General features: G+C 39.6%; 1 long non-coding RNA gene across 1 annotated transcript in view; it reads left to right on the top strand.

The window, feature by feature from the left end:
- Positions 1-20225, top strand: part of LOC121014972 (uncharacterized) — a 161498-nt gene extending 141273 nt beyond the window's left edge. Inside the window, exons 5-6 of the long non-coding RNA XR_005783540.1 lie at positions 14606-17027; positions 19898-20225. This is a non-coding gene — a long non-coding RNA (uncharacterized LOC121014972). The remainder of the gene's footprint in view (positions 1-14605; positions 17028-19897) is intronic.
- The last annotated feature ends 2239 nt before the right edge of the window (positions 20226-22464 follow it).

The following is a 22464-nucleotide window of genomic DNA, read 5'->3' on the forward strand; positions in this document are numbered from 1 at the left end:
AAGCTTCCAGGGCGCCTGGGTGGCTCAGTCGGTTAAGCGTCCGACTTCGGCTCAGGTCATGATCTCACAGTTCGTGGGTTCGAGCTCCACGTCGGGCTCTGTGCTGACAGCTCAGAGCCTGGAGCCTGCTTCACATTCTGTGTCTCCCTCTCTCTCTGCCCCTTCCCTGCTCATGCTGTGTCTCTCCGTCTCAAAAATAAATAAACATTAAAAAAAAATTTAAAAAGAAGGACAAGCTTTCAGTTATAAAATCAGTAAGTCACGGGGATGAAAAGTCCAGCATAAGGAATACAGTCAGTAATACTATAATATACTATTGTGGTGAGCATTTCATGCTGTATATAACTGTTGAATCATGATGTTGTACACCTGAAACTAATCTAATATTATATGTCAACTACACTTCGATTAAAAAAAATGAAAATAAACTAAACGGAGTTTGCATTTATTTGGAGGCTTCTCCCCACCCCCACAGTGAAGTAAGGCTTTAATCAACGTCTTTGCAAGAGCAGGTTTCTGATGGCAGTTACAGCAGGCAATTTGTCTCCCAGCGTGAAGTCGGTCCCCTAATTCCTCATTGGCTGAGTATTACAGAGGTTACAGCCTTACCTGGAAGTCGCCTAGGCCCACGTAAGGCCAAAAAGTAGTCTGATTGGAACAAAAGTGCATTCCCTGAGGTGACACAGAGACTTCAGTTCTTTGGCACATGCTCATTGCAGAGCCCGTGAAAAAATAAGCCTACAAAATGGAGAGGGGAAGAAGTACCAGGGAATGAAGTGTCTAAGGGTTTGGGACTCCATGGGGTGGGGGTGGGGGATTGTAAATATTTCCAATAGGTTGTAAACCTATTGTTAACTAGACAGTACAGCTTTTATGGTATTTCTGAAAATATATCATCTCCCTTACTTCTCACAACCCCTCCTCTTCTTTTCTAAGTTGATTCCATTTTCACTTATAGGTTATTTGGGACCAAGGCACAGACATTTGTTTCTTAAGAGGAATCTTACCCCTGAAGGGGTTCACTGTTGTCAGAATCTCCCAGCGTTGTTCCAAAATGTGTGTGTGTGTTTTCCCACCTAGGACCTCAAGTCCTAACCTTTCCCTCTCTGCCTACTGAATCCCATCTTTTCCTGTTACATTCCCCACCCCCCCTTTGAACACGTGACTCCTAACTGCCATTAGGAATTGGGAGGAAGACTGATCTTAACTGCTTCCTGCTGCAAGGGGGCTTTGACAGGGGTATGCCAGTCAGGGCAGGGTCAGATGTCGATCCAGAGGTCCGAAATAATGGGAGGGTATTTGGAATGTCTGGGCTAGCAAAATTTTCTTATTTTTCTGGCATATGCAACAACTTCTACGAGTGACATACAAAAAGAATATTAGACCAGCGAGCATTAATATTCCAAATGCAATGCCTCCTAGGGAGGTGGTCACACCATGGGAAGGAAAGATGCATTGTAGCCATTCAAAAAGTCTCTGACCTATCTGGTCATTTATTTTTTAAATTTCACTGTAGCTTTTCCTCCCTCTTCCATATTTATTTGGATCTTGTGCTATTGTTGCTTAGAATAAGTAAGCTTTTGAACTAGTGTTTGGTTCTCAATCCTCGAATCTTCCTTTGGCCATCCAGTTTGCACAGGAACAACTCCATGAGGCATATGTAATTTTCCTTCAAGGAAAGATTGATCTTCAGTGTCCAGATTACTATATATTTAGGCAATTGTTTATCCATCCTGGAGCTAGTGGTTCTATAGTCCCTAATTCAGTCCTAATGTCTTTTCGTAGCAAGGGAGTGGGGCTCTCTGGCATTATCAAAAAAAAAGAATGTGGAAAAAAAATGTCTCCCCATATGCACCCTGGTGGCTAAGAGAAAAATTTAGTCACAGGTCTTCTGGAGATGCCTCTAATTGTTGAGCTGCATTTGGTTGGTTGGCCGGGAGTGCAAAGGAGGATAGAAAATGTGGCTCCAGTGTCAAGAAGGAAATCAACCAGTGTTCCTTCTATTTCCAGAATTACCGAAGGCTCTGGGTTTGGTTGGTTCAGGGGAGCTAACATGAAGAGCCGGGGCCCCATTCGTTCCTGTCAGGGACACTGGTTATCTGAGCCCTCGCAGATTGAGGTCCCCGAGAGCATTCAGATCTTCCAGTGACTGTCTCCACACAAGGGCACAAGGGGTATGGCTTACAGGATTTTGACTTTGGTTGTCCCATCTAAGGACATTCTCATTTCCAGTGCCCTGAATGGCCTCATAAATGGCACTTGGTGCCAGGACCTTGGGAAGTCTGGTCTGACATAGAAGGCCTTAGATTTTTTTTTTTTTAAGCCTCCTTTCCTGTTCCTTATTGTCCTCTTGATCTTGGTTGTAATATACCCAATTGGCAGCTCATAAGAGCTCTGGAGGCCCTTCTTAAAGTTGCTTTTAGCATTATGCTGTGTGCACGGCGGTTACTAAGAATGAAACTCATGGAGCCTCATTCTTCTTCCCTTTATAAGAGAGGTACTAATAGATCCTAGAAGAGTGTCTTCTAAGTTTTAGTAAAAATCAGAACTTTTTAATTGACGATGAAGACATCTGGCTATGACTCTAAAAGTTGAGAAAAACATGTGATTACAGGCTTTCCAATCAGGTCTGAATGTGTTTGTTTGTTTTTCAAAATTAGGTCTGATTAAAAATATTTCTAGTTGATAGAAATCTGAGTTGTTTCCAGTTTGGGGCTCTTATAAATAAACTGCAGTAAACATTTGAGTACAAGTTTTGTAGTGGACTTTTGTTTTTATTTCTCTTGTGCAAAAACATAGAGTGGAATGCGTGGGATATCTGGCAATGTATATGAGCACCAATTGCTTGTGTACATATCCTTGCCAACATTTGGTAGGGTCAGTTTTTTACATTTTTGCCATACTAATGCGTATGTGTTGATATCTTATTATGGTTTTATTTATGTTACCCTGATGATCTTGAGCACATTTTTCTGTGCTTATTTGTCATCTACATATCTACTCTGGTGCGTGGGCTTTAAAATGTTTTACTTATATTTTTATGTTGTCCGTCTTTTCGGTACTGAGATGTACATGTTCTTTTTTATTTTGCGTAGATTCTTTGTCAGTTACGTGTTTTGGCAATATTTCCCCCTAGTCTGTGGCTTTCCATTTCATTTCTGTAATACTATTTTTAATGAGCAAAGTTAGTTTTGTTGGACTCCACTGTATCAATTGTTTTGTATCATTTGCAGATTTTTTTTTGTCCAATCTAGGATATCTTCATTTAGCTGAAGGTCACAAATATTTGCTTCTATGTTCCTCCAAAAGGATCTTAGTTTTAGTACCGTGAAGTCTACAATCAATTTTGAGTTGATTTTTCTGTATGGCAAAAGTAAGGGTCAAGTTTCATCTTTTTAAAGGTTAATATCTAATTGTTCTAGCACTATTTTTTTATTAAAAATATACTTTACCCATTGAAATACCTTGGCACCGTTATCATAAAACATTGAACAAATATGTGTGTGTATCTATTTTCTGGGTTCTATATTCTGTCCTATTGATCTATATGTCTATCCTTTTGCCAACACCATTATATCTTGATTAATATAGCTTTATAGGATTAAAAACAGGGAGTATAAGTCCTCCAACTTGATTTTTCTATTTAAAATATTTATTGGGGCGGTGCCTGGGTGGCTCGGTCGGTTGGGCTTCCGACTTAGGCTCAGATCATGATCTCGCTGTCTGTGAGTTCGAGCCCCGCATGGGGCTCTGTGCTGACAGCTCAGAGCCTGGAGCCTGTTTCAGATTCTGTGTTTCCCTCTCTCTCTGGCCCTCCCCCGTCATGCTCTGTCTCTCTCTGTCTCAAAAATAAATAAACGTTAAAAAAAATAAAAAATAAAATAAAATATTTATTGGGGAGCTATTTTAGGTCCTCTGAATTTCTGTATACATGTTAGAATTAGCTTTTAAATTTATGCCAAAGAAAAAAAAGCTATTTTGACTGGGTTTGCAGTTGATTTTTTAGATCAATTTGGGAAGAATTGACATTTATTAACAAGTCTTCTGATCCATGAAAATGGTAGATCTCCTATTTATTTAGGTCTTTTTAACTTTAGGGGTTTTTTTTAATTTTTTTTTTAACATTTATTTATTTTTGAGACAGAGACAGAGCATGAACAGGGGAGGGGTAGAGAGAGAGGGAGACACAGAATCTGAAACAGGCTCCAGGCTCTGAGCTGTCAGCACAGAGCCCGACGCAGGGCTCGAACTAATGGACCGTGAGATCATGACCTGAGCCGAAGTCGGATGCTTAACCGACCAAGCCACCCAGGCACCCCTTAACTTTAGTTTTTAACTTTTAAACTTTTAGTGCTGTAGCTCCCAATATACAAATCTTGCACATATTTTCTTAAATTTATCCTTAAGTATTTAAGGCTTTTAATGTTATTGTAATAATGATTTTAAGTATCACTTTTTAATTATATATTTCTAATATACAGAAATAAAATTGATTTTTTATATTGACTTTGTATTTCACAGCTTTACCAAGCTCATTCACTAGTATCTTTTACCTCTTTGTTGGCAATTTCTGAGTATTTTCTTCATAAACAATCATGTGTTGGCTTCTAATAAATACAGTTTTACTTCTTTCTTTCCAATCTGTTTTCTTTCTTTTTTTCCTCCTTCCTTCCTTCCTTCCTTCCTGTTCCATATACACTTGTCTAGAATTATGATTCTCCAAGTGGGATGAATTTTGTTCCCACCTCAGAGGACATATGGCAATGTCTGGAGACATTCTGGTTGACAAAACTGGAGAACATGCTAGTGATGTCTATTGGGTAAGAGGCAAGGAGTGCTGCTAAACATCCTACAATGTACAAGATATTGAGCCAACAAAGGGTTATTAGGCCCAAAATGCCAGTAGTGCCGATGTTAAGAAGCCCCGTAGTTTTAGAATCTACAGTACAATGTTGAGGGCAAGTGATGACAGTAGACACTTTTGTTTTGTTATTGGTCTTAGGGAAAAAGCATTTACCATACTTTTACCATTAAGCATGATGTTAGCTGAAGGTTCTCCTTAGAGACCCCTTATTATTTTAAGGACATGCTCTTCCATTCCCATTTTGTTGAGATTTTTTTAATCAATAAAGAAAGATATTGAATGTTGAGAAGAGTTTTCTTCATCGAGAGATATAATTATATGCTTTTTTCTTTTTAGTTTGTTGATATGGTGAATTACCTTTATTAATTTTTGAATGTTGAGCAAACCTTGAATTCCTGAGAAGAAACTACTTTGATCATGACATATTAATTTTATTACTGAATTCCACTTGTTAAAATTTTGTCAAAGATTTTCACATCAATGTTCACAAGGGATATAGATCTGTAGTTTCCCCCCCCCCTTTTTTTTTTTTGAAATGTCTTTTGGTTTTGGTATCAGGGTAATGTTGACCCATAAAAGTGAGTTAGGAAGTGTTCCTTCCTCTTCCTTTCTTTTTTTGGAGATTTTTTTCTAGAAGTTATATTATTTATTCCATAGCTACTTGATAGAATTCAATTGTAAAGACATCTGGGCATGAAGGTTTTGGGAGAAGGTTTACAATGTCTGGTTCAATTACCTTAATAGACATTTGACCATTTTTTTTCCCTTGATCAATCTAGCTAGAAGTTTACGAATTTTATTGGTCTTTTCAAGCAACAAGCTTTTGGTTTTTTATTAACTTTATTGTATTTATCTTTTCAATTTCATTAATGTTTTTCCTAATTATATTCTTTCTTCTGCTTGTTTTGCGCTTTATTTGTTATATTCATTTCTAGTTTCTTATTGTGGAAGCCTTGATTGTTGAGTTGAGGCCTTCCTTCATTTCTACTGTAAGCCTTTATTACTATACTTTTTTTCCTGAAGTGTTACTTTAGTTGACTTCTACAAAATTTTTAACAGCTTTATTTTAGTTTAATTGACCTGCAATAAATGTATATACTTAAAATGTATGATCTGAAATATTTTCAAATATAAGCAACATAAAACCATCACTGCAATGAAGATAACGAACATGCCCATCACTACCAAGTATTTCCTTTTTTTTTTTTTTACAATGTTTACTTATTTTTGAAAGAGACAGGGAGAGAGCAAGCAGGGGAGGGGCAGAGAGAGACACACACACACACAGAATCCCAAGCAGGCTCCAGGCTCTGAGCTGCCAGCACAGAGCCTGACGTGGGGCTTGAACTCACCAACCACGAGACCTTGACCCGAGCCGAAGTCGGATGCTCAACCGACTGAGGTACTCAGGTGCCCCACTACCAAATATTTTCTTAAGCTCCATTATAATCTCTCCCTTCTGCTCTTCTTTATTCCACACTCCTACTCCCTCCAGGCAAACATTGATCTGTTTTCTGTCACTATAGATGAGTTTGCTTTCTCTCCCTTTAAATAAGTAGAATCATACAATATGTACTTTTCTTCTGTCTGATTTCCTTCACTGAGTATAATTATTTTGTGATTCATCTATGTTGTAGTATGAATCAACAGTTCATTCCTTTTTATTCCTTAGTAGTATCCCATTGTATGGCTATACCACAATTTGTTTATCCATCCGCCTGTTGAGGAACATTTGGGCTTTTTCCAGTTTTACACTGTTACATATAAGATTTCTCGGATTATTGGTATACCTATATTTCTATGAACACATGCTTTCATGTTTCTTGGACAAATGCCTAGGGGTGAAAAAATGAGATTTTATGATAAATATATGTTTAACTTTTTAAGAAACTGCAAATCCAGGTCTCCAAAGTGGTTGTGACACTTTACATTCTCACCTGAAGTATATGAGGTTTTCATTTGCCTGATTCCTATATTATTACTGACATTCATATTTTATTTGGACAAGTTAACTGAAAAAAATCTCTTTTATGTTTTAAAATACAGGAACTCTGTGTTGACATTTAATCTATGGACTGATGTTTTTTAAGATGCAACCACTCTTAGGGGGAATTGAACATGGCGTTGTGTTTTTACTACAAATACAGAAATTACCATTTGATTCAATTCTGCTCTGATGTCAAAGCTGAGATGCGAGCCTGGGAGCTGCAGAAGCCATGTTTAGAGCTAGCACAGGACTGGCATGCAGGAAAAGAAGCAAAGACAGAAAAGGAGAGAGTAAAAGGTGGAGGGGAGGGAGGCTGATAGAATTCAAACCCCTGGCTTCAGCATTTGGTTACATGAGATAATATATTTCACTTTTAGCCCTAAAAGTGGTGTTTTCTCATCCTTGCCCACAAACCACATATTCTAGCTGCTGTGACCACAATAACACAGGAATAATAATACACCACACGATGAAAGAATAAGACAGGAGATAACATATGGCTAAGTGACACCTGTCTACTACTATTCTGTTATTCTAAAGCTGGGGCTCCTGCTCAACATGACCAGTATCAGGCAGCTGTGAAAGAGAATCCACTGGGAGCCCTGGGGATGTAGGAAAGCCATCTAAGTTTCTGTTATTCTGAGAACCTCTGTTAAAAGAAAGTTCTGAAGCTCATCTACCTTTTAGACTTCCACCTGGTGTCTGGGACCATCATCACCTCCTGTGTCTCTTGTGTGTTTCTCCAGCACAAAGCTTGTCTTACTACTTTCTGAGAGCCCGCAGGAGATTCTGTGAGGAGTGTGTATAGGTGGATGGTATTTGGGCAATGGTATGTCTTCTTATAAAACATTTGTACAATTCTGTAATTTTATGCATCATTTACTTATTTTAAAACCCTCACTTGGGCTCTGTCATCATTTATAAGTTCTCACATATTTTTTGAGTTTTCCAAGTTGAAAGGTATTGAGTTGGACATGTTCATAGACCATTTTAAGGGTCTGAAAGTTGTTCACAGATAAAAGATATGAAAACATGAAGCCTTTCTCTTTTTGTGAATAAACAAATCGATTCAAATCAATCTTTGTCCACTTATCCATGAAGACACTTCCACTAATAAGTGGTATGATCAAGAATCTATTAATAAAGCATTGTTATGGTATATACATATGCAGACTTAAAAATTCTACATGCTTTGAAATCTGATTAACTCCAAAATTACCTCTGCTTATGCTTAATCCTGACAAAAAAAAAAAAAAAGAATACCCCCCCCCCAAAGGCACCAAAGTCACACTTAACCTTTTGATAACCAAGGGCTACCACTTTTCTCTAAAGCTCTTTCTCCCACTTGAGGCTAGACAGATCCCTGTTAGAGGCATATCACAACGCAGACAAGATCTGCATTTTTACAATCTGGAAACTCCTAGAAGATGGCCTTTTTGATATATATTTTTTTTTCATCTCGGGAAAGAATTTAGTCGGATGATTAACTATAAATGTATTTATAGTTCATGGATCCCAGGGCCCATCGGTGTGATTTAATTTGATAAATATTCCACACAAAATCCAAGTAGCTAAGAAACTGACTAAGGTAATGTGAGTGATGGAAAACTAAGGGTAATTTTCAAGGTGATTGAGCTTACAGAGTGGATAAACTTCAAGGCAATAACAGAGAAGCCATGTCTAGAAGAGCAATGTCTGGGTCTACTTCTATCCAACCTGACCGAGGCAATCAAACCAGAGCTTTACCAGATGCCTACAGATTCTGAATGAGTTGGCAGCTACCCAGTGCTTCAGGGAATGAGAAGGAGACTAGGGCATTTTTCGCTAAAAACCCATCAGAGAATTCTACCCCAGCTGCATTATATCTCGTGCAAGGGAGACATCTTGTGTTCCATTAAGACCGGAGGTTTTATTTTTAGTAAAGATAGATGGAAGCTTCTCTTCCATTATCCTAGGTGATCTTTTAGAAGGCAAATTTATCTTGAAGATCCAAACATAAATCTATATGCAGGCTACAGATGAGGCAGTACATATTTTTACCTTGGAATTAAAACACTTCAGCCACTGTGGCTATGGATGAAATTCTTTAGGCCCTTGTGTTTAAAAGTTTCAGACTTGAAAAATACAAAGAGTACCCGAAAATAGAAAATTTAAGGAGAAGAGCTATCAACTAATCAGGCTGTGTTCTAAGACCAGGTTAAACCTAACCAGTTCATGTAACTGGTTTTCAATTCAATTCAACACACACTAATTGAGAGTCCACCAAGAGGAGAGGCAAGGTGCTGAGTGAAAACTGTGGTCGTTACTTTATGAGAGTTTTCCTCTGGAGGAAAACAACGGAGTATATATATTTTTTAATTTTTTAACGTTTATTTATTTATTTTGAGAGTGAGAGTGAGAGCACGAGTGGGTAGGGGCAGAGAGAGGGAGAGAGAATTCCAAGCAGGCTCCATGCTGTAAGCGCAGAGTCCAATGTGGGGCCGGAACTCACCAACCATGAGATCACGACTTGAGCTGCGATCAAGAGTTGGACGCGTAACCAACTGAGCCGCGCAGGCTCCCCACAAAGATATATTTTAAATAGAATGCTTAGCATGATAGAAATGAGAGGACAGCACAACAAGTACTGGAGGATTATTTTACAGGGCAAATGTCTAACTTTCCCATGCTTTGACCATCAGCTTCAGCAGAACGTGGAAAGCCAATGAGTCCTTCCCCGAGGGCAGTTCTATACAAGAGTATGGAGGGTGTTCTATACAATTCCGTGGAATGTGAAATGAAAAAGCAACTTGGATCCCTATTTACAATTTTATTTAAACGTGTTCTGGAAGGGAAAGGTAGTATATGAGTCAGGATAAACACACTTACGGCTGAGAAGTGAAAAGGGCAGAAACGCAACTGGAAAGTAATGGGCTCAAGGTTCCAGAAGGAACCCTTGGGGACTGTCCAACCCTGAATGGCAAGGGGAAAATCAATGGCAATGGAATTTGACCTGAAGTTTTTGGAGCTTAAGTTTTAAGCAAAATGTAAACCTTGAAGACAAAGTTCTGCTTGCAGAAATCTTATCTTGTGGTGAAGCACTGTACTGGACCCAGAAAGCTTTAACCACTCACTGACATGCTAGGGAGACTTTCTGGCAAGGTGTCACAGTTTAGAGGTGTCACCAAATGCCCTGGTATGTTTATACAGTCATGTCCAGTTTACCTGTGTCAGACAAGACTTTGACAGGCTTAAGAGAAGGAACTACACGGGGTCGCCAGTTATCCACGCTGCTGGAAACACCACTAGCCTGGCCAGCCAAAGGAAAACACATGTGCCTGCCAGAAGTAACAAAGTAATGGACTTTCCATGAAAGCTATCAGTTCTGGACAATTTGATATTTTTAGAGAAAAGACTTATGTATAGTGGGCACCATGACCATTAAGATCTGATGTGGGGGTTGCTAGTGAAGAAATGAAGCATCAGTGCAGAGAATCTGTGTTCTCAAAGGAGCAGTAAGGCACAAATATTGGGGAAATATACAATACCCTACACTTTAAAGCAAGGAATGTCCAAGTCTAGGGATTCCTTTCGCCACCACCAACAGGATCTGAATGAATAGTTTGGAATTGGAAACACGGATTTAAGAAATGTAAATATACTTTGCCTACAATCTATGCCTGTAGTTGTTGTGCCTTAGAAATGGAAAGACAAAATGTATAAAAGATTTTCACACACATTAATAATCCCCAAGGGTCCTTGGTCAAACAGTCTTGAGCTGGGGTCTACAGTTTACCATGGCCCCATACATTTCCAGAAATTTCCTTGGGGCCAATTTAACACTTAGATCCTAGAGTTTCAGATTTTTATTAAAGTAGGTTTATTGCAGCTTATCAAACAAGGTCATAAAATTTCTCAGAGACACAAGTAGACTCAGTATCTTGAATAGTACCTGGGGCTTAAAAACAAAACTTCCTAAAAAAAAAAACAAAACAAAACTAGTGAATACCAGGTACAAGGTTGTAAATATGGAACTTCGTATTTCTCTAGACCTTAGCACATCCTGTACAAGGTTATTGCCTAGAAAAAATTCATTGAACTGATAGAGAATGTATTTTTTCATTAATAAGTGAACTCTATATAAAAACGAGTATGCTTAGTAGTAACCTACGTTATTTCTCCTAGGACTAGAAGCATCACTTAATCCAGGAGTGCCAGATGTCATCATTCAATAAAGTATTCAGCACTCTACCTGTCTGAATATTCATGAGCCCAGATGCCTGGGAAATGGCAGATTATGGATACTCCTGTAAAATCATGTAGCGGAAACTGTTCAGTGTACATTTTTGGGAAAACTAGTTCCAGGCTTGAGTCTTTGATTTTACTCAGTATTTCACTGCAGGTGCATAGCCTTACTTAACACACAGTTTCTTAGTAAACTTAGACTTAAAACTTAGAAAGTCTGAGTTGGAATCTCAATTTTTTTCTCTCACATAAAACTGTTCGTTTAGATCTAACAACAGGCTAAGAGAGGTATCACCTGCCCCTTTTCAGAAAGACATCCTTTATAGTTTTTCCATCATCGATAACTGACAAAAGTAAAATCTATCTCCAAAAGCCATTCTCTCGAATTAATGTCTATTTTCTGCCAAAGCAGAATGGTAAACAATGAGAAGCTATTGAGTGGGACATGCCAAATGAGAGAACAGATCCTTGCCATAAAAAGCTTAATGGAAAGAGCCATTAGTGAATGGTTTCCAATCTACATACTTACAGTTCAATGCTATATACTTATAATTCAATTTGGTATTGGCCAAAGATTAGGATTGGATATCCCTAATGTAGCGATCAAACCGTCAATGCAAACTTAGGAGAATGGACCACTGAGTTGAAGTGAAGAAAGCAAAATGTGTTTGGAGTAAAATCTTAACTCTTTCCCATGGCCTATAGTCCTTCATGATGTAGCTTCTCTTGGCCTCCCCAACCTCCTCTGGTCTTCTCTCTTCTCTCTTCAGGATGCTTCAGTCACATGGCTTCCTTTAGGACACACAAACCCTAAGTTCCTACCTTACGACTGTCTCGTGTAGTTCTCCCCCCTCCCTCCGAATGCTTTCTGTGATCTCCCGCCCCCAGATCTTCCTGTCACTGGCTCCGTCTCTTCTCACGATTTCCTGCACTTTCCACTATGGAAGGCATTTCTTGAACACCTAATTTAAAGGGGATTTCTAGTATCCCAGTTACTCTTTTGCATCTCTCCCTGTCTAATTCCTTTATTTTTCCTCATAGCACTTACCATGATCCCAAGTAACCTTGTTTACTTGTCCATTTTCTGTTTCCACCAATGGGATGCAAACCAGGCAGAGACCTTATCTGTCTTGTTCGTTTCTTATTTCTGGCATTTAGTACCCGGCACATAGAAGGTGCTCAATAAACATCTGTAGTCAAATAGAAACCAAAATAGATCAAATAAAGCTTTGTGATGAGGAATTGGAACCTAACATTGAACCTATGAAGATAGGACTTCAGGCATCCAAGCAAGGACAGCTTACATCCAAGCCATGTAGGGCACAATGCCCAGCTTCAATGTCCACGAATAACCTTCTCAGGAGTTCATATAACCCAACTAGTCTCCACTTTTCTCACCCCTATTTATCACTCATACCAAGCCTTTCATCTGGCCTCTCCTATAATTCCTCTTGGATAGTCTGGAAATGACACATGGAAACATGGACTCTGTCCATGGGAACCAACACACAATTAACCACTCTTCCACCAAAGCTCCATTTAGCCTCCAGTGTGTTTGGACTGGCTGTTTGTCAGGGCACAGGATGTTGGTCACTCTCAGAACAGGAGCTTTGCATCCAATTGTTATAGCTGTGTCTTAATCAGTGGCTCTGTTTTAAGTGGTTAGAGCGGCATGGTATTTAGCTTAAACCACAAGTGTCCCTGGAAGGAAAATGGGAGGATGGGAGGTCAGTCAATCTGTGGTTGTAATCAAAATACCTAGGCCCAGTGGAGGCTGCTGTAAATGAAGCTGGAAGGGTGGGTGGTTCTGATGCTGTGGCAACAATCAAGGGCAGAAGAAAAGTGTGCAGAATGGACAGGAGAAGCTGACTGAAAAATCACATGATTTGATGGATGTATTACTTAATTTTGTTGCAAAGTATTTTAGGGTAGACAAGGCTTGAAGGGAGAGCTGTTGATTTTTTATTCTCCTTAACCAAAACATTTTGACAATATATCCAGTAAGGCTGTGTAATCCATGACCCCAGTTGCTGTGCAACACCAGCTGTCAGAATCAAGAAGGTTATCCTTCACATCTTTCAGAGTTAATATATGCATGCAACTTGATTCAGCTATGATGAGACTATGGGAACAAAGAACAAAATATTGCTGTTGGTCTTTGTTCTAATACTTTTTTTCTTTCTTTTTTTATGCTCTCTCTCTCTCACTCTCTCTCTCTCTCTCTCTCCAACCTCTTGAAGATAATTTGATGATCAGACCTCAAGAGTGCTTGTTCAATTAGTGCTTGTGATGTGTTTTGTGTTTTCCCTAAGCAGAAGGGGAGAGTCGTAAGTGTTAGACATGCCAGGAAACTTTGGTTTTCCATCACCCAAGTGGACTCTGCATTCTCTTCACTGTGTACTACATAGTAAAGAAATATGAAAGCCATCTGCTCCCCATCCAATACTCATGTCTTCTTGATCTGCCTCTTAAAATTACACAGTTATTAGAAGGCTCTGTCATCCATTTCCTGTTTGCCAAGACACCTGTCACATGAGCTGTGCATTCAGAATCAATAACTGTTAGTCCGTGGGAACACACACAGCTTTTCTGGACCACTGTTAAATATAGAAGGTTGATTATTGGATTATTGTCTTTGTCGCTCGTCTTCCATGATCTGTAAAATGGTAATATTATCATCTACCTTGTGCGGTTGTTGTGTGGCTCAGGTCAATTTACATGCATAAAGCCTAAACAATAACATGAATATAAACAGGATTTAAAGGAGCTTCTGGGGGTGCCTGGGTGGCTCAGTCGGTTGAGTGTCCGACTTCGGCTCATGTCATGATCTTGCGGTCGCGGGTTCGATCCCCACATAGGGCTCTGTGCTGACAGCTCAGAGCCTGGAGCCTGCTTCGGACTCTTGTCTCCTCTCTCTCTCTCTGCCCCTCCCACACACATGCTCTCTCTCTCTCTCAAAAATAAATAAACATAAAAAAAAATTAAGAAGCTTCTGAATGATCTATGGGAGTGTTTTCTACCAGAGCTTCCCAAAAGGCTTCGTACAGCCACATTTATTAATTAGGAAGCGTCTTCATGTGGTGGTAAGTCACTTACACAAATTTTATATGGGCTACATAACCAACTCTTAGGTCAAAAGTTATGTTATGGCCTTTCTAACAAGTATGAACTTTAATTCTTAATGCCATGGCAATTAAGTGTCACACACATTTGTTTCTTTAAATCTAATTTAATATGTTCCAGTCAGGATGGTAGAAAATCAAAATCCAGGTCTTTGCCATGTTGATAACCGCAGAGGAAATCTCCCACTTCTCTGGTATCATTCAAGAACTCTTCTTTCTGTAACATTCGGAGGATCTGGTTGTGATCGGTCAACATTGGTCATCATTGATATGTTTGTTGTTCAAGTACATATGTGTCCTTGAAGGTGGGCAGCCTGCTACCCATGTTAGTCTTAGGTTCTAGGTTTTTTGCTGAAGCCGTGCACCTTCAGATGGCTCGACTCTAACTATCTCAAACCCTCTCCTTAGGTTCACCAGACAACCAGTGCCCTCTAAGTTACCGCCACCTCCCCTAGGCCACTGGAAAGGAAGAGACCGCTGATTGCCGTGACAACTATCTAAATTGAACCAGAAACATGGAAGTCTTGTATTTGAATGTAAAGCTATACCAGTTGACAAACCATTTCACAAACCTGTCGAGCACTTTCCCAGGTGTTTTGGGGTTTACAAAGATAAAAGACAGTGTCTCTGACCTTAACGATCTGGCGGATTTCAAATTCTCTCACGAAGCCTATCTAATTTAATCCTTGAGTTAAGACCATTCTCCATGGTGAGAGTATGGGTGATGGGACATATTCCTGTTTGCTGAGCAAACTGAAGCTCTGAAGGGCAACCCGATTCACGTAGTATCACATCCAGTGAGGGGAAATGCTAGAAGTACATTCAAAGACTCCATTTCAGTAATCTTTAACATGACTCTGCCCTGATTTTGAGTCCAAGGGATTCCTTCAGAAAAGAACTTAGAAGCGATTTGGTCTATCAGCCAACATGTGGGAACAATTGGAGTTTGGAGAACCTTTTTCTACACTGATACGATAGCGGATGTTGTCCAACTTCACACCTTGCAAGTATGGTGCTGCCTACGCATTGCCTGAGAGGATATAATCATCACCACAGTATGGAAGGAGATCATTCTTTGGAGTGGACAGTTCGCGATTCAAACACCAACCCCTCACAGCTCAAATATGACATTAATTTCCACGTGCCTCCATTTTCTGAGAAGTTCTGATGACCTACTTCGTTGAACCGGTAGAAGAGGTGAGTGAGATAGCTCACATAAAACTATGTCCCTGGGCCTGGCACCCTGACCCAGGGGAGGTGCTCCAGAAATCTTAACCATCACCGCGCCCCCACCCCCCACCGTCACCAAACACACACACACACACACACACACAAAATGAACAAACATTTATTGAGTACTTATTGCTAGGGAGTAGAGCTACAGATATAAATAACATCTAATACCTTACTCTAAGAATTGGCTTCTATGCCACTTGGTGGGCGAGGAGAGACTTTGCTCCCCCTAAAGTCATCCATTTGGAGGGAGAAAAGGGAGACTGGGAGATGGGGAATGGGGAGCCATCCTTCTCCACTGCTACCTCAAGAGGTCAGAGGAAATGGGGCCAAATTCCATTTTGGATTTCATTCCCTCCGGCCGAGTGGTGGGCTCATGGCTGGGAACAGGATGTTGCTAAGAGAGCTGCATCCAAAGGGAACTCTTATTTCCTATGTCTTTTGTTCCCTGACATTTTCAATTTCCATCACGGGAGCCTTTGCCAGTCATCTGCTTCGCCTTTATCCCAAAATCAATTTCCTGGGAAGGTGCAAGATGCTGTGAACATCTGGCCCAAACGCTCAGGGCTGTCCTTCCCAATTGGGTGTTCTTCATGTGACGCAGTGGAGTGGCAGTGCTACCTCTGCCCTGGGACACAGTAAGACACCTGGGCCAGAGCGGCCTGGGTCTGCCCAGATACCCTTCTCCTTCTCCAAATACCAGGAGCATATTTCCTACTTCAATTGCCGTTTTGACCTCAAATAAAACTAACCTGACTTATGGTAGAAAAAAATGTGCTGAGATTCACTGGGGCATGGCTCTTCCTTTCCTCCAGAGAGTTTGGGCAGAGAGCTTCAAATGGACCTCAGGAGGACTCTTTCCAATTCACTGTGTGCCCCCAAAAGTAGTGGCACTAATAAAACATCAAAGAGTAAATACTGGTTAGTGTGTGTGTGTGTGTGTGTGTGTGTGTGTGTGTGTGTGTGTGAGACAGAGACAGAGAGTCAGAGAATTAACAGCTGTCATGATTGCCCTGTTTCAGAGTACAGGCATTTTCACTTCAGAAATTTCAAAAAGGACTCCAAAATAAATGTGAACACGTACACTCAGAGCAACCAAATGTATTTTCTCAGACTACATGTCTCCTGAGGAAAATGTGGAGCTTTTGCTTCTGGCCAGACTGGAACCTGTCCCCATGCCCACCTCCCTCTGCCAAAGCTTTGATCCTAAAGAAACACTTCAGGATTCCAAACTCAAACCCACAATAGCAGACCTTGTGGTGGATGTATTTCACATTCATGATATTCCTGATTCACACCAACTCTCTCAAACCACACTCAGTGCGAGGTACATACCACATGTCCATTCCGATTTTCCCGATCACCAGCCCCCACCGTGCCCTTCGTAAACTATTTTTTTAATCAAATTTCCTCCACATTCACCATGGTTCAAGAGCTCCTAAAATTTCACCTCTCCTCCAGACTATTTCCCGCTTAGGCTGGAAGCGAGGTGGAATTTTCTCCAGCTTCAGAGTTCCAAGATGAATACCAAGTTCCAAGGTTGAACACCTTCAACCATGCTGCACACGACAACAGCAACACCGATAATATTTTGGGTGTAAGTGTTACCTTCTCTAAAGCTCAAAGCATTTTTAAAGATCACGTTCTGTGTTTGTATAGCATTGTTCTGGGTAAAGAGAGGAAAACAATTGTTTTCTCATTTGGCAAGTAGCAACTGACAAATGGCAAATAGCAAAACCAGGGTAAGCACTAAGCAGCACACCTGAGATGCCTCGGCATGATCCAGGAGGAGGCAGGGCAGGGACAGAACCTGATGAGTCTCAAAAATAGTGATCTGTGTGTTCCGGGCCCACCACTGGCTGGGACACTGTCTTATCTCAGTTGTTACTGTTTTTTACGACTATCGATTTTGTTGTTGTTGCTGCTGTTCCGATTCTCAGATGGATGTTTTTTTTTAAATTTTTTTTTTCAACGTTTATTTATTTTGGGGACAGAGAGAGAGACAGAGCATGAACGGGGGAGGGGCAGAGAGAGAGGGAGACACAGAATCGGAAACAGGCTCCAGGCTCCGAGCCATCAGCCCAGAGCCTGACGCGGGGCTCGAACTCACGGACCGCGAGATCGTGACCTGGCTGAAGTCGGACGCTTAACCAACTGCGCCACCCAGGCGCCCCTCAGATGGATGTTTAAATTGTCTTCAAATATCCCCTCGTTCCCACCATTCCTCCCTCCAAACATACACACACACACACACACACACACACACACACATATATATATATATATATATATATATACACATATCTATTTCCCCCACCAGACTGCTAGGGCTGTGCCTGAAATTCTGGAGATGAGGGTTGGAGGTGAGGGAGATTTCCTGCTTTCTCCTCCTCTGCCCTCTTCTCTTCTCCTGGGAATGAAGGAAACTGATATTTACTAATTGTTTACTGCACGATGTATTTCATTTCACTTAACAATCATAACATCCTTACTTTGGTATTACCTCCCTGCAGAAGGATTAAGTGGATTCTTTATATTCTCACAGTTTGTAAGATGCAGGGCTGAGCTGTGAACCCCTGGCATTTCACCCCTTCGGGTCTCTCAATTCTAAAATCCAGACATTATTTCTCCTTTTTTCCCTTCTAAGTTTGTTCCTGATGTTCATTTTAAACATATTTAGTCCATACTAAGCTCTTTTGGGTAGATGCTCAAAAAATGGGATCAAATGAGTATCTTTATCCTTTTATGGACACTGAGACTTTTAAGTTTTGTTTTGTTTTCTTTTTTGGTTTTCCTAAACATTTTCTTTTCTTTTTTTTTTTTTGTTTTGTTTTGTTTTGTTTTGTTTTTGTTTTGTTTTCCTAAGCATTAAGCTGGCTGAGTTAACATTCTTGTTCCAAAGGCTGGGACTAAGATAAAAGCCAAGAGTCTGATTTATTTCTTCAGGGATTCATTCAAATCATACAAAGCTATTCATTGACTTGGCCTTTCCCTCCCAAAGACCCTAATTTAGAGTGATTTGATTTCATTACTGGTGATTGGAAGAGTTTATTGCATAGAAACAAACTATACGTTCCCTTGGAGAAATATGAAAGTCGTCACCAGCTGAGATGACCCATGAATAAAACGGGTGAAAAGTGTTCTAAAGAGGAAGAATCCATAAGAGAGATTATTTTTAGAGAAAGAAAGACGATTGTTGGAGGTAATAACATGTCTTAAGCTAGATATGTCATTTGGTCTCCTTAGATAGCTTCTGCAGGATGGAAAATACATTTTTTTTTCTCCCTCAATCTGACACACATCATCATTATAGAAAAAAAATTGCATAGACTAAAACACAAACAGAATAAACACACATAATTCCACCCACCCAGATAGAATGACAAATAGACACTGTGATATATGAACTTCCAGCCATTTCCTGCGCACATATAATCTAACAGAAATAAAATCATGGCATACTGTATCTTTGATACTTGCTTTTTTCCCATTAAAATGATGAATACCTACTAATATCAATAAGGAAACATTTATAACACAATAATTAAAGGCCTGATAGTATGATATGTTAGTTATGATAGTATGATAGTATGTTATCCCGTGATTTACTTAACCTGTCCTTTAGAATTAAGCAATGAGATTATTTCCATCTTTCCAATTTTAAATAATGATACACAGACTGTCCTACAAAAGCCTTAACGTAAAGGAAAAACTGGGAGATGGTAACCCATGTTTGGAAGTGGAAATGTTGATTATATTAAAAGTATAAAAAAAATTTAAAGCTTTTGATAGATGTTACTGCATTATTTTTCGAAAAATTATACTAACATACATAGCAGGGTCTGACTGCATCCATTTTTCTAAATCCACTGATTGATAGAAATAAATGTTATTTCATTGTTTTAATATGGATTCCTCTGATTAGCAGTAACTGAGTAATTTGGAGGTGCCTCGGTGGCTCAGTGAGTTAAGCGTCTGACTTCGGCTAAGGTTGTGATCACCCAGTTCCTGGGTTCAAGCCCTGCATTGGGCTCTGCGCAGACAGCACAGAACCTGGATCCTGCTTTGGATTTTGCATCCCCTCTCTCTCTGCCCCTCTCCTGCTTTTCCTCTCTCTCTCTCAAATATAAATAAATAAGCGTCAAAAGATAATAATAACGTTGGGTCATTTTTGCTATGCATATTGTTTTATGTATTTCTTATTTTGTAAATTGTTTAGTATTTTCTGACCACTGTTTTCTACCTTCCCGAGTATTAGTTGGTCACTTGCGGAATTATACAAACTCGCATGATTTTCAGTTTTGTAATACATTATAATATATGCTGCAAATATGTTTTCCAGTTTCTCTTTTTTGCCTTTTAAATATTCTTAATTTTAGTTTTACGTAGCAGACTAAAAGGACTACATTTTGCAGTAGTCAAATTTATCAGCATTTTCTTAATTTGCTTTTTTCCCTTTGGTTTCAGACTTAGACGGTCCTGAGGATTTTAAATCAACTTTGAAAAAGTCCAACTTGTGATATATAAGATCTCTAGAAACCTCAGAATTTCCATGCATCTCTATTTATGATACTGGTTCTCAAACTATGCTTCCACAAAATACCATTTTTTCAGTTTCAGCCAAGGTGCTGTGCCATTAAATATGAAAAATAACAGTCTTTCCAATTTTTCAGAAAAATAAATTTAATGGAGTATCTTTCAATTCTAAGGTTTCCCACCACATTAAAAAAAAATGTTTGGTTACAGCTACTTGTTGCCTTTATTGCTATCTAATAAAACCTGGTATCATATTATATATTCTGTTATTTTAAATTTAATACGTCAATATTAAATGGTGTTGTGCAAAGATCACTATTACTTCCAGATGTTCTACTAACTGACAAGTTCAAGGATATGGTGTATGTTGGCTTCAGTTAAAAACTAAAAGAGAGATAATGTTAATAACACATACAAATTAGAAAACTAAACACTAAGAATTCTGTTATAACTGCTAATCACTTCTTACTTTCTTGAAAACCCTATGCCTTGATTACAAATATCACAGGCAAATGCATTCAATGAATTCAATTGCCACGCTCCTATAAAATTATGATTTTCTGATGAGCTCAAATAACTTTCCTAAAGGAAAGATACTTTTTTTTTCTTTAACCACAAAAATTATTATTCTTGACATTAGAAGTATAAGTGGGACAAGAAAATTTATTCCTTGTTTTTTAATGCTTCCAGAAGTGGTCTTTATTGCTGTACTGGGTCTGTGAAGAACATATACAAAGGCACCTCTCAACTGGCACTCACAAATAGAAGCTTTGAAAATCTGCACCTATAAAATGCATGCATTTCCTGAACTGGTAGCTGCTTTATTCAACAGACCATTAAAAGCCCATTTAGAGAGGCTCTCGCAAGCTCGTATGCACTACCGCTACTTAAAGCTGATGAACACAGCATAGCAAGAAACAAAATAAAACAAAAAGTTGGACCAACTTTTTGGGAGAAAAAAAAAGCTCTTTCCCCAGACCTAAATTTCCTCCAACACTAACACTCGTATAAAGAACAGGTAATGTGACAAAATTGCCCCACTTCCAATCTCCCAGCCAAAAATCCAACACCCCTCCACCCCTCCAAGTATCAATCATCAGCCCAGGCAAGGCAAATGAACTTTTAATCAATAACAGCTACTGTTTCTTGTACCAGGACTGTTTATGATTTAAAAGGGGGAAAAATTTAAATCAATCCTGATGTGAATGTTTTCCCTCTTGAAGAGAAAAAGCAACACCCTGTGTCAAAAGGCAGGATGGGGAGGGGGGGGTGTAGTTTCACATGTTTTAAAAAATATGTTAAAACAAAATAAATTTGAAAATGTTTTTGCCCTCAGTAGCTATAGGAAGAAGAGTAGCTATGTAGAGTTGATGAGTCATGTTAGACAAAAGGCTTCAATTTATGTCCACACCATTGCATTTCCTGTTTATATTCATACATTGGTATGGATTAATAGAGCTAAAAGGGAATTTAGGGAACATCTGTCCAAAGATCGGTGCTTTGGGGCCCCCGTCACTGGAACTGTTGAGGTGATAGAACGAATCGGCTGAGAAGTCAGAGGGAGAATTCAAACCACCAATGTAACAACAGGTTTTTAGATTATATTGGTGGGTGAAACTGATCATCTATGGAAGCCTCAACTGTGAAATCTGCAAAAGTAGATCTGCTCTGGCTGAAGATTCTTGCCCCTCTCCCTATCCGTAGCCAAAAGGCAACCTTTGCCTGGAATTTCCAGGATGTTACTAAAAACGTTTGTAAACCCAGAACCAGACACCTTTAAGCGCCTCCCCCCCCCCCGCCCCCCGCAACACCCCGAGGTGTTCTGATTCTTCCCTCCATGTTTCTTCTATTCCTCTAGGCTACATCCACATAGGTGCAGCTAAACACCATAAATCCTCATAATATGGTAATCAGGTCTTCCTGCATCTTGAGTTTTCCCACAGCCAGAGAGAAATCAAGGTGGACTCTTTATGAGGCCTGCTGCATTATTTTGGCATGTTTGCACAAACCAGAAATAACTTCTCTAAAGATTACTGAAATGAAATCATCTTTCACCTAATTGGGAAAGGCTTTTGCCCAGTTGTAGAGAGTAACACACTGGGGAGGCAGTGGGGGATGATGATGGGAGTGATTTCTTGACTGTTTTCTTTTACAGTTTGCTGAAATGGAACAAATCAATCCTGTCTTGCTTATTTATAAAACCTTAACACCAATGGGGTGGGGAGAATTAATGAGACCAGGCACAAGGAATGTGGAGATTTTCATTTCTAAACTGCTGGCACACAGACATGCACTAGTGTCTTGTAGCTTTTCAAGGGCGCTGAAGAAATGAGTTTTCTGCCTTTTACAACTTTCAGTGGAGAGCGTGCATTTGCACATAATTACTCACCACCGTAACTGGCAACCAGAAGAAAGATCCAGAAAAGAAGCCCACATTTTTTAAAAACTAGGATACTGTACCCTCACATGTACCCAAAGAACACAGTGATAACTGTTGA

The sequence above is a fragment of the Herpailurus yagouaroundi genome, unplaced genomic scaffold (genome assembly GCF_014898765.1).
Source record: "Herpailurus yagouaroundi ecotype Mexico unplaced genomic scaffold, PumYag 205, whole genome shotgun sequence".
NCBI lineage: Eukaryota > Metazoa > Chordata > Mammalia > Carnivora > Felidae > Herpailurus > Herpailurus yagouaroundi.